Consider the following 11,822-nt stretch of genomic DNA (forward strand, 5'->3'; position numbering starts at 1 on the left):
TAACACTATCTAGGCTCTTCTCTACATTATTCGAAGTGACATATTCACATGTCCACCCCTCAAATTAACAACTTAGATTTTCCCTATACAAATCCACCACTAATCCTTCCAGAGTAGCGTGCTACTCGCCGAAAAGCACTTCAGAGCCTTGTCAGGTGTACTAAGCACTGTATAAATACAATTACAATATTCATCAATAGAAATGTATATTTTGCAGCTTATTCATTAACACACAATAAGTGTGTGATGTAGGAGTCACCATGTGAAATCATTTTAACTTTTCATCCTTTTTAGTAATAACATTTATTTTTGATGATGGTGGTATCATGGATTAATTCACACCGTGCATGCAACTGCATAATCATAAGTATGTATGGGAAAAAGCTTTGCCCTCTGTCCAAGAATGACATCAAAATAATTACAATGGCCCTAGGGGAACAGCAACGTTGTGGCTACTGTACAACAAACAAGTATTTGTATTGAGTACTACAATTCATATACTTCTTTTCTTTTTTCTTTGGATCATCTGACTACTCCTGCTGGAGGACCTGCCCCACAGGCCAGCTACTGGTGGGACACAGCCGCTCAGCTGCATCTCCTGAAAATGGAGGGAATGGGAGTGGAATACAGCCGGCTGGAGGTGCTTGAGGAAGAAGAGGCAAAGGAGAAGGTAGCTGCCCCTGCCTCAAGCTGCCATCTGGGGGGACAACTGCAATGACCTCACCACAGGCGGCAGAGGTCCCCAGCCACCACCACCAACACAGATTTTGCCCTCTTCCAGCCAATCATGCAGGACCTGGAAGAGATCAAGCATGGGCAGCAGGACCTTTTGTGCCTAGTGGAGACTGTTGAGGCCTGTTTTTTATAAGGAGAGGTGAGGGTGGGAAGGGCAGTTGGGGATATGGTTTGAGTGAGGGGTGGGCGGAGAAAGTGGGAATGACAATCAGTGACAGTATATTTTGTGTTTGGGTGAGTGTTGGGCCTGTTGAGGGAGGAGAGGATGGGAGTTTGATAAATGTTCGTTAAATAACTGAGTTTGTTTCTTATTATGAATATCTATCTTTGTATTACTAGTTATTGTAGCATCACACACAGTTATAGGGGAAGCAAAACCAATGCAGTGACAACAGAGGCTGTTCACCGCACCTGTCCATCACAAATCAGCTGTCACATTGTGTACATCCCCGTTTAAGTTTTTAGTACTTTCCTACCCGATCTCCCTTTCCAGGTGTTGTTAAGTAGGAATCTTACCTTACCGCTTCGATTTAAGAAACCCCCACAGACATTGTTGAAAAATAGAATATGAGTGACATACGCAATCCTCCCACCCATTAATGGCTTGATCAAGCTGAACAGCATCCACACTAACACCAGTGTCATTAGTATTTGTATACTACTTACTAGCCTTGCCCTACCCTCTGTAACTTGGGACCTCTAATGGGGGTCTTTCAACTTACAGAAAACACAACAATCCCTTCTTTCCCTGAGCGCCTTTTCTTACCTGAGTAGATAAAGCAATGTCTGCTACCTCTTCTGTTATTGGTCCATATCTTAATGCAGGGTTTTGGACCAACAATAATAACATGGGCGACATCACAGTACATGCAACAGGACATCATTCTTTTTCCAAATTAATCTGATGAGGTGAACTAGTGCATTACAAGCCAGCAACTAGACTAAAAGAAAATACAGAATGAGTTTAAAATACAAGAGTAAGACTACTATAACAACAATCAGCAACACAGTGTTGAGTTACTTACTAAAGTAAGCAAAATGAACCTTTCAAGGCTCTGGAGGAGTCAGGAGGACTCAGTAGGTTACTTCAGTAGAACACACAGGGTAATAAATTGTGGGGGAAAAATGCATACTACCTATCCTGGACGCAAATTGTAATTATGTCTCTGCACTGTGATGCCCCTTTCGTGCCTGGGTATGGGGGCTGATGTGGGGATATATAAATTTTGGTAACCACCTCATGCAACAGTTGGCCTCGCGTTAACCACATCTGCCCCCACCATGTGTGAGATCTGCTGAAGGTGGAAATTAATGCACAACTCATTTGATCATACAACCTAAGGGAAGCGGGTTACAGGTATTAAGAATGGAAGGGTTGGGAAAATTAGGGAAAGGTGAAAGATACACAAACGCAGCCCATCCTCATCATCTGTTATGGAATGAAGAGAGGACGGTTCAGTTACTATTAGACCTGGCGTCCTTGGCATGGTTTCCCCCCTAACGTTTCGCTTTCAGACCTCCTGTTTTTGCTGGCTGTGTTTTTGCTGAACATAGGACTCTGTGCACTTTACCACTGCTAACCAATGCTAAATTGCATGTGTTCTCTCCTTAAACCATGTTAGCTTGGCTTATACCTAATTGGCATATTTAATTTGCATGTAAGCTCCTAGTAAATTGGCTCTAACTGTGCCCTGAGCCTGTAAATTAAATGCTAGTAGTGGGCCTACTGCACTGATTGTAGGCATCTAAACATGCCTCAGGCCTGCCATTGCAGCCTGTTTGTGTGTAGTTTTAAACTGCCATTTTGACCTGTCAGAGAAAACCTCTTGCCGGGCCCAAACCTTCTTTTTTAACATATGTATATAGGCCACCCCTAGGTTAGGCCCTGGACAGCCCAGAGGGCAGAGTACAATGTATTTAAAAAGTAGGGCATATACTTCTAAGTTTCACATGCCCTGGTAGCGGGAAACTCAAATTCCTTTTTCGCTACTACAAGGCCTACCTCTCCCATAGGATAACATTGGAGTTACCTTGTTATATTTTATATATGTAATTTCTAAATGGAACAAGTAACCAGTTCATGTTTAATGTCTCTGGAATTGTAACTCCCAAGAGCCTAATATTGTTTTTCCTCATATTGTTTTCCAATTACTCCAGCTTATCCTGCAGCATCTTTTCTCCACGTTTTAACTGTAAAATATCCTTAGACTGAACCATCAACCGCTCCTTCTGAGCCTCCACCACAGCCTCCAGCTTACCCAATCGATCCGATAACAAATTAATTTTGCTCTCCAAAACTTCACAGGCCTCCCGGATTCTAGCTTGATTATTTTCTGAGATCTCAAATTTCTCCTTAATCTCTTTAGTAAGAGAAATTAACAAATCCTGCACATCTGTACTGTGAGTCGGTAAAACGGCTGGGGGGGTACCCTCTACTTCCGGCAAGGTTAGTGTAACGGAAGAGGCCTCCCTCTGCGCTACTAACTCCTTTGCTACTTGATCTGACATATTATTATCCGAGCTCGCAGATTGTTTTGATGACCCCAAGTCACCTGAAAGAGATTGAACATTCACCATACTCTGCGTTGGGAGGATTGTGTTCCGAAAATACCTTGTAATCAAAGATTCACTTTTCCCCGCAGGCTCGACTCGGCCTTCCTCTAGGGAAAGTTGGGGCACTTCCAAGTGTGATCCTGTGTGCTCAATTCCCCTCCTCACTGAACCTTGACAACAGGCCTCTAAACCTGTACTTACACTAGCCGTTGCTATGGTCACTGGTAAGTGGGTATTAATACTCGCCCCCAGGGGGCCAGGCTTACCTTTCTTCGCACCCTCCAACTCACTGACCTCTGCCCGGACACCTCTGGGGCGACGCTTGGATGGCGACATACAATGTGAAGCTCCAACGCCGTTCCGTACTCCTCTTCTCAAACTTCCACTTAAATTTCTCCTAATTGAAGACCCCGGAGTCTCTGTCAATCCTCCACGAAGAGAGCAGCGAGATGTATAGCACCTCCCGCGTCGTACACCCCTCACCGCCTCAGCCCAAATGCTGGAGTCCGATGCGCGCTTCCAACTCGCCACCTCACCGCCTTTCGCCGGAGCGCTTGTCTCCCCTCTCCTATCTGCCGTTTTTCTTAATGGCCCGTAACGGGCCAGGACGACCATGTGGCAGAGGAAAAAAAGATAAATGGTCAAATAAATGGCCACAAAGCAACATGCGATTTTGGAGCTCCCTCCCTAGCCCATCAGGGCTGTGACTGAGCGCAAAAAAAAAAACGGAGCTCAAGACACACAAGACAGCTTCCTTGATCCTAATACAACGTGCCGTACCAACAAAAAGAAGCAGGTACCCCTGTAATTTCTAAAAGATTCGTTACTATTCTTACTAAGTAGTAGAAAATCTCTTATTTGTCTCAACAAATCTGTATTTCACCAACATAATCAATAGCAACCATGTGTAATTTATACTTGGGATTCACAAACTATTCCAAATGTCTGCCCCAAACTCATGCTAGAGAAGACCTCACTTCATGTTGTACATTTCCAGGATTCTGTTATAAGCATTTTCAAAGTCACAGGTTAGACTTCTCTTTAGTGTGAACCCCTTTTCATCCCTTTTAAAAGGTTGCACAGATTTTACAGGTAACAACGACCCCACCCGACAAGGTTCAGCCAGGCCCTCCCCTCGAGTCAATCCGCGGCGTTCAACTTGGCAATATCGCAGCCCCCAAGCAAGAATCCGATCCAATGGGGCCGCAGCGCAAGGAAAAAAAAACGAGAAAAAAAACCCCGAGGACAGCAGCGATCCGCACAACGCTAAAAAACCTGCAGTTTTTTGACGGGCGTCTCGGGAAAAAGGACTCCAGGTATCGCTTAACATCCAATTTACCACGAAGAAACAGCAGCTAAGCAGCCTCAAAAACGCCGCTGCGGACGCGCACGGCTTGGGAGTTCCTGAGGGAATGGAAGGGGAGGATATAAAAGGTTATGTGATTTCTTTAATTAAGGAGGCTATACCGAGTTTAGCATCGTTGAATTTGGAGGAGGATATTCAAAGAGTTCATCGGGATCCGTACAGGAAGAACCCCAGAAGGAAAAATCCCAGGAGGATTTTGATAAACTTCAGTACATACACAATTAAGGAGAGAATTCTATCTGAAGCCCTTAAAGTTCGAGCCTTTTCCAAAGGAGACTGGTCTTTTCGTGTAAGATCGGATGTGTCTAAAGCAACGTTAGATAGGCAGTGGGAATTGGGGAATTTTATGCAGGAGCTCCGTTCTCTTGGGGCTACGGTTCAGCTAAGGTTTCCGGCTGCTTTAAGTATTATGTGGAAAAACAAAATGTACAATATGAGAGATCCGGGAGAGGTTAGCACTTTCTTAGAACAGATCAAGGCGTCTTAGTAGAACTGGGAAAATCCCGTCAGACGGAGAGCTCGAACAAAGGATAGCAGGATGGTTATCCTAGAAGAAATAGGGAGGGTTCCCATGGGGGGGGGTTTGGGGGTGTGTTGGTGTTGGTTCGGTGGGTGGAGGGTTGGTGTGGCACTGGGTGTAGGGGAAGGCGGGTAGAAAAAGATAAAAATAGGAGAGTCCTCATAACTTGCTTAGATAGGTGGGGGGAAGATTGCGCGCAAGTCTTTTTTTCTCTCTTTCTTGAAAATGACTAAGTATGGTAATTTACGATTAAAATTTCTTTCATGGAATGTTAATGGCCTAAGGGTAAGACATAGGAGGAGGAAGATTTTTGAGTATTTAAGATTGGTTGAGGAGGAGATCATTATACTGCAGGAAACTCATCTACAGCGAGAAGAATGGGAAAATTGGCTTAAACGATTGAAATGGGTATCATTTAGTGCATGCTCTACTCAGTCGGGTGCGATCAAAGGTGTAGCAATTTTGATTAAAAATTCTATAAGGTTTAAGATAGGAGAGGTGCAAGTAGATTCCAGGGGTAGATGGGTAGTGGTAGAAGTTTGTGTATATGGCTATTGGGTCACAGTGGCAGGTTATTATGGTCCAAACGTAGATGACCCAACGCCATTTCAAGAATTATTTAATATCCTACTTCTAGCTAGGTACCCAGTGGTGTTAGCTGGGGACTTTAATATATTGTTGGATCTTGCTCTGGATAAATAGACCCCTCGGGGTACGGTTAATTCACCTAAAACTAGGGCACAGGTGAAGCAAGCCATGCGGGATTTAGGTTTGATAGATATTTGGCACTGGAAAGGGGGTGAAGGAGATAGATATACATTCCACAATAAAAAATATGGACATAAATCTAGGATAGATTTTTTTTTAATACATAAAAGTTTATGTTCAGATGTGATAAAGGCAGCCCACAACCCAGCACACCTTTCGGATCACTCAGCTGTAAAGTTACATTTGGATATTAAAGTGGTAAGTCAGGGTATCAGGAGTACAATCAATCGCTCTTTACTTTTGGATGACTCAATAATAGAAATGTTAAAGAAAGATACAAGAGATTATTTTTATTTAAATCGAGGAACAGCAACTCTATGGTGTGTTTGGGACGCTTATAAGGCCTATATTAGAGGGTGGCTGGTGAGCCTGGCAATATACAAGCGTCGCGAAGAAAAGGAGAAGTTGGGGGGTATGGAATCATCTTTAAATACCTTTCGGGCTTTAATTCAAAACGCACAAAGAGAAGGGAAGGATGAGCTACTAGAGGAGTTGGCACGCCAAGAGAAAAAGGTTCGGATGGATTTAGAATTCTTATTAGAGAATCGCAATAGGTTAAAGTGGGAAAATAGTCGATATGCGCATTATGAATACGGAGAAGGTTGTAGTAAACTGTTAGCTTGGAAGGTTAAGTCCGATTGTGCTAAAAGGCATATTTTATCGGTTAAATTAGACCCTACGAACCAGATTTGTGTTGACCAATCTGAGATTGAGGGAGCATTTGTATCCTTTTTTCAAGAAATATATTCAGAGAGCTTGGTAAATTCAGAGGAGTCGATTAGAGCATTTTTGGAAAAAACGCATCTCCCAGTTTTGGATGAATCAGCAAAGCAGTCATTGGGTTGTGAGATAAGTAGGGGAGAGCTTGTTGAAGTTATAAAAGCCTTGAAGAAAGGGAAGGCAGTTGGGCCAGATAGTCTACCTAATGAGTTATATAAGGTACTGGGGGCGGAACTTATTCCGATTTTATTGGAATTATTCAATTCTATGCTTTTAGAAGGGGCACAGGTACCTAATTCATGGAATGAAGCTATAATCTGTTTATTGTTAAAACCAGGTAAGGATTCAACGTCTTGCTCATCGTATAGACCTATTTCTTTGCTGAATTCGGATTATAAATTGTATACAGGGATTTTATCTAGGAGACTGGGGAAAGTTATAGGTAATTTGGTTCATTCAGATCAGAAAGGCTTTATGAAGGGTAGACAACTTCATGAGTTAACTCACGAGTTATTTGCTGCAGTAGATTTGGCGGAACAAGAAAAGGCTCCATTGGCGGTTTTGACTTTTGATGCTGCAAAAGCTTTTGATCTTGTTAACTGGTTCTTTTTGGGGGTAGTGATGGAAATAGGTGGTTTGGGAATACCTTTTATCAGGGCTGTCAGGGAACTGTATAGATGCCCATCTGCGAGAATCTTGGTTAACGGTCAGCTATCTCAGGAATTTAGGATTAGTCGGGGTACTCGACAGGGTTGTCCTTTGTCTCCCTTGCTATTTAATTTATATATTGAACCTTTGGCAACCTCATTACAAGCCTGTAGGGACATTCCCCCGTTTCGGAATGGGGGGTGGGAAAAGAAAGTAGCATTGTATGCGGATGATCTTATGCTATATACTAGTAATGTCGTGACTACTTTACCCATTATCAATACACTGATGGAGCAATTTGGTAGATTTTCAGGTTACAGCATAAATACAGAAAAGACGGAAATTATGTGTTGGAATATGGCTCATGTTACTCCCTTAGTTAAACAGAAGATTAAGGGGGTTATTCTAACTTTGGAGGAGGTGTTAATCCGTCGCAAAAGTGACGGAAAAGTGACGGATTTACCACCAGCCGTATTAAGAGTCCATTATATCCTATGGAACTCGTAATACGGCTGGTGGTATATCCGTCACTTTACCGTCACTTTTGGGATGGATTAACACTCCTCCAAAGTTAGAATAACCCCCTAAATACTTGGGAATTTGGTTTACAACTGGTCTTAATGATGTAGCTAAATTAAACTTTGATAAAGCTTATAGGGAAACTAAACAATTGTTAAAGGCGTGGGCTGCTCTTCCACTCTCTATAATTGGAAGATCCAATATATTGAAGATGTGTATCCTTCCAAAGTTCACTTTCTTATTTAATACTATCCCTTTAGAGTTTGAGGTGAGTTGGTTTAAAAAACTACAGGGTGATCTATCCTCGTTTGTTTGGGCCTCCAAGGGAGTAAGGATTTCCTGGAAAAAGATGAGTAGAAAGAAGGAGTAGGGGGGTATCGCATCGCCAGATTTTTTTAGGTACTATCTGGCTTTTCAACTAAAAAATATTAGAATGTTATTGAATAAGAAGTCAGAATACTCATTGGTCTGGAGAGCTTTGACGGCGCATCTTGAGGAAGGAGCGGACAATTTCTTATATACATTTGGACATCCAAAGTACTTTAAGAAGCTGCGCTTGAAGCTCCCCAGACATGCCTGTAAGGTTTGGATACATTTTCGGAAGGTGCTAGGGATACCTTATTATTGCAGTTCTGCCTCCATCTGGGATTCACCCGGTACTCCTGACTGTCTTATGGACAAATTATCAATTCCTTTGAGAACAAGTGGGATGGTAAGATGGGGGCAGATTATGGAAGGTTCTAAATTGTTAACTTGGTTTGCATTGCAGGTGTGTACTAGAGGGACAATCTCTAAGTTTAAGTATCTTCAGTTATCTAGTTGGGTTAAGTCTCGACGAGCAGGAGAAATAGGGAGGAGCTCATGGGAAGGGAAACTAAATCAGACATGTATTAAAAAAGAAATTGCTTTTTGGTATCATGCACAGTTGGAAACAGTAGAAGATGCTTCTTCCCTCCCTTTGTTGAAATGAGGGAGGATTTTTCCAACCCTAGAAGTTATATCTTTGTGGCAGAAGTCATGTTCAGAATTGTGGTTTACTATTAAACCTGCGGGGTTGAAGAAAAATCATTTGTTTACATTACACAGGGTATATTGGTCACCAGCTAGATTAACTGCTATCGGGAAATTCAATAAAAGCTGTCCACGGTGTGGGGAAACCAATGCAGATGATGTTCATATGTTTTGGCAATGCCCAATTTTGAGTAAGTACTGGGAAGATATAGGAAGTATTCTTAGGGTAATTTTTGATGTAAATTTAAGAATAAATCTTATGATGGTGTTTGAGGGTTGTGAACCGGGCATAAACTATCAGAAAATGTCAGTACAACAGGAGCACTTGTTGTTTGTACTAATGCTTTTGGCTAGACGGGAAATATGTTGTAAATGGGTGGATCCATCTCCCCCCCTGGTTCAGGACTGGCAATTATCAGTAAATCGATTGTGTAAAATGGAACAATGTGGTCCTCATACTAGAAGAGACAATTTTTGGGTGGATTGGGAAAATGCTTACCAGTAGCTTATAAGTTTGGAGTATGTTCAGATGTGTAATTTTTGTTTTGCTGTTTGTTTTTCTGGTCTCCTCCTCCTGGAAGTTAAGTCCAATGATTAAAACTCCCCTCACCTAATTGGGTACCGCTTTGGCTACGATCATGTCTTGAAGAAAACAGTAAGACGTGGTCGATGGCAGTTGATGGGGAAAATTGCAGTATGTAGAACAGGTGGGGTGGCCCAGCAGTGCTGTGGACCGCACATTTGGAAACATACCTTAAGGGCCTCGGCCTTTGCCTTTTTTCTCTTAGCCAAAGCGAGGGTGGCGAAATGAGGACAAAAAAAAAAGCAAAAACTAAAAAAACTAAAAAAATGTCTCTGGAATTGTGCTGAACAATCCTTACTTATGGTAAAGCTGGATGTTAAATTTCAATTTTGAAATTGCCACTTTTTTGGCAGTTGTACTTTTCTTGCCTTAGCCATTTAGTGCCTGCAGGCTGTTTCTGGGTCATATGACTGGGTGTAGTAGACAGTTGGGCTTTGTGTATTCCTCCTAGACAGCCACACACAATGGGGAGCTATGGTGTGACTGGATGGGCCATTACTGGCAGGATGGGAGGAAGGGGCTGGACCCAGACCCACTAAAACTTGAATAGGCTATGTCCTGCCTCCACACAAAGGGCTACATACCCCCTGTAGTTAGTCTGGAGCCAGGGGCATGAAGACAGGGCACCTGTTCACTTCAAAGGCATGCCTCTAGAAGCTTCTTTCTACTTCAGTGGCACAAACGAGTACAAACACTGTAGCTCAAACATCAAATCTCCAGTACACGTCTGGACCCGTGAATACTCTGCCAGGAAGGAGTGCAGTGCTGCTGAAAGGACTGCCACTCTGCTGGACCGCTGCTCAGAAAGACTCCCGCCCTACTGTGCCAGCCTGCTTCCTTTTTGCCTTGGTGAGAAGGGCTAGACCTCATCTCTTGAACCCAATTTGACTCCAAAGGCTAGTTGGCTGACTTCATGATCTAAAGCTTCATGGACACAACAGGCTTCTAGCAATCTTGAAACCTACACCTGGGCTCTAGCATCTGTGAGTCTACACTGGCAAGTGGTGCCACCCCAGTCCTGGGCAGTTGGAAGTGGGCTTAAAGTGCTCTGCCAGCCTCTGTAGATCTAGCAGAACTGACGTATCTCCTCTGCTGCACAGCATAAACCTGAGCAGAACCGACACATCGCCACTGCTGCATGGATTGGACCCTTCACAAAGACCAGCATCACCTTCACAGCCCCATCGGAAGAGCTGCTGTGTGATGCATCCCTCATTGATCGTAGCTTCAACAACAATATTGGGCTCCGCACCGCCGCCTCGGAGCTCTTCATAACCAATGCATCGCCCTTACTGTGCACCATATCCTCGACACCAGATTTCCATCTTAAGCCCTGTCAATGGGATCTTCAACCAAGTTGCAAGCACTTGCATTGTAGCCACCGCCGCATCTTGGAACTGATGCATCACTCCAGCTGTACGACACAACTTCGACACAGAACCTTGCAAGGCTAAGCAAATCAGCATTTAAGGAACTCTGTTCAGCCTAACTGAGTCCCTGAAGCAGGCCTGCGCTCCATCAGCCCAGTCCGATGTGACCAAATTTCCACAGTTGGAGCTTTTGTGCTTTTTGCCACTATTCTCACAAAAATCTTTAAAATTGGATATCTCTGGTTCTACTGATGGATTTTTGTCGTTTTGATCTTGTTTTATTTATTAAAGAAAAATCTACTTTTCTAACTAGGTGTGCGATCCATTTTTGTGTGGTGTTTTCACTTTGTTACTGTTCAAAGTGTTGCACAAATACTTTGCACTTTGTCTCTAAATTAAGCCTGACTAATCTGTGCCAAGCCACCAGAGGGTTGAGCACAGGTTAATTTAGGGTTGGCTTGTGCCTCACACTGACAAGGATTGTGGTTGCTACTTGACCAGGGCTCACACCCCAGTCAACTAACAACCAAATTTCGTACAGTTGCCAAATGCAAACAGTCCATTTTGTTTCAAGCGGGAAATGTTGGGGGAATATAAGTAGAACAGTGTGACTCCTCACTAGGAGACTCATATGCAAGGTATCAATGCCATAATTTAATTCGGAGTCATGGTGGTCGCCTGAAGAAACAATTGCAACCACCATTTTGTTTTTGTTTTCTTTTTTATCCTGTATCTAACATTGCCTTATGGATTGGAGCATTTTTAGTGCTCTGTTGCTCGTTATAACCTAGTTTCAGAGTGATTTTATTATCCTATGTTGCCAATAAAAAGAGAATTGCTACTAAAAGATTACTTCAATCGTTGGATTGCATCAAACAATTAAAAAATATATATTACTCTTCCAAATCTACAATGTGTCTTAAAGAGTTGCTTCAGGCTAAGTTTACTTTTAATAAGAACTTGACAGACATTGCTAATTCTTATCTTCTTAAATCCAGTGCTAAGTATTATGGAGGACAAAATAAGTCA

The sequence above is a fragment of the Pleurodeles waltl genome, chromosome 8 (genome assembly GCF_031143425.1).
Source record: "Pleurodeles waltl isolate 20211129_DDA chromosome 8, aPleWal1.hap1.20221129, whole genome shotgun sequence".
NCBI lineage: Eukaryota > Metazoa > Chordata > Amphibia > Caudata > Salamandridae > Pleurodeles > Pleurodeles waltl.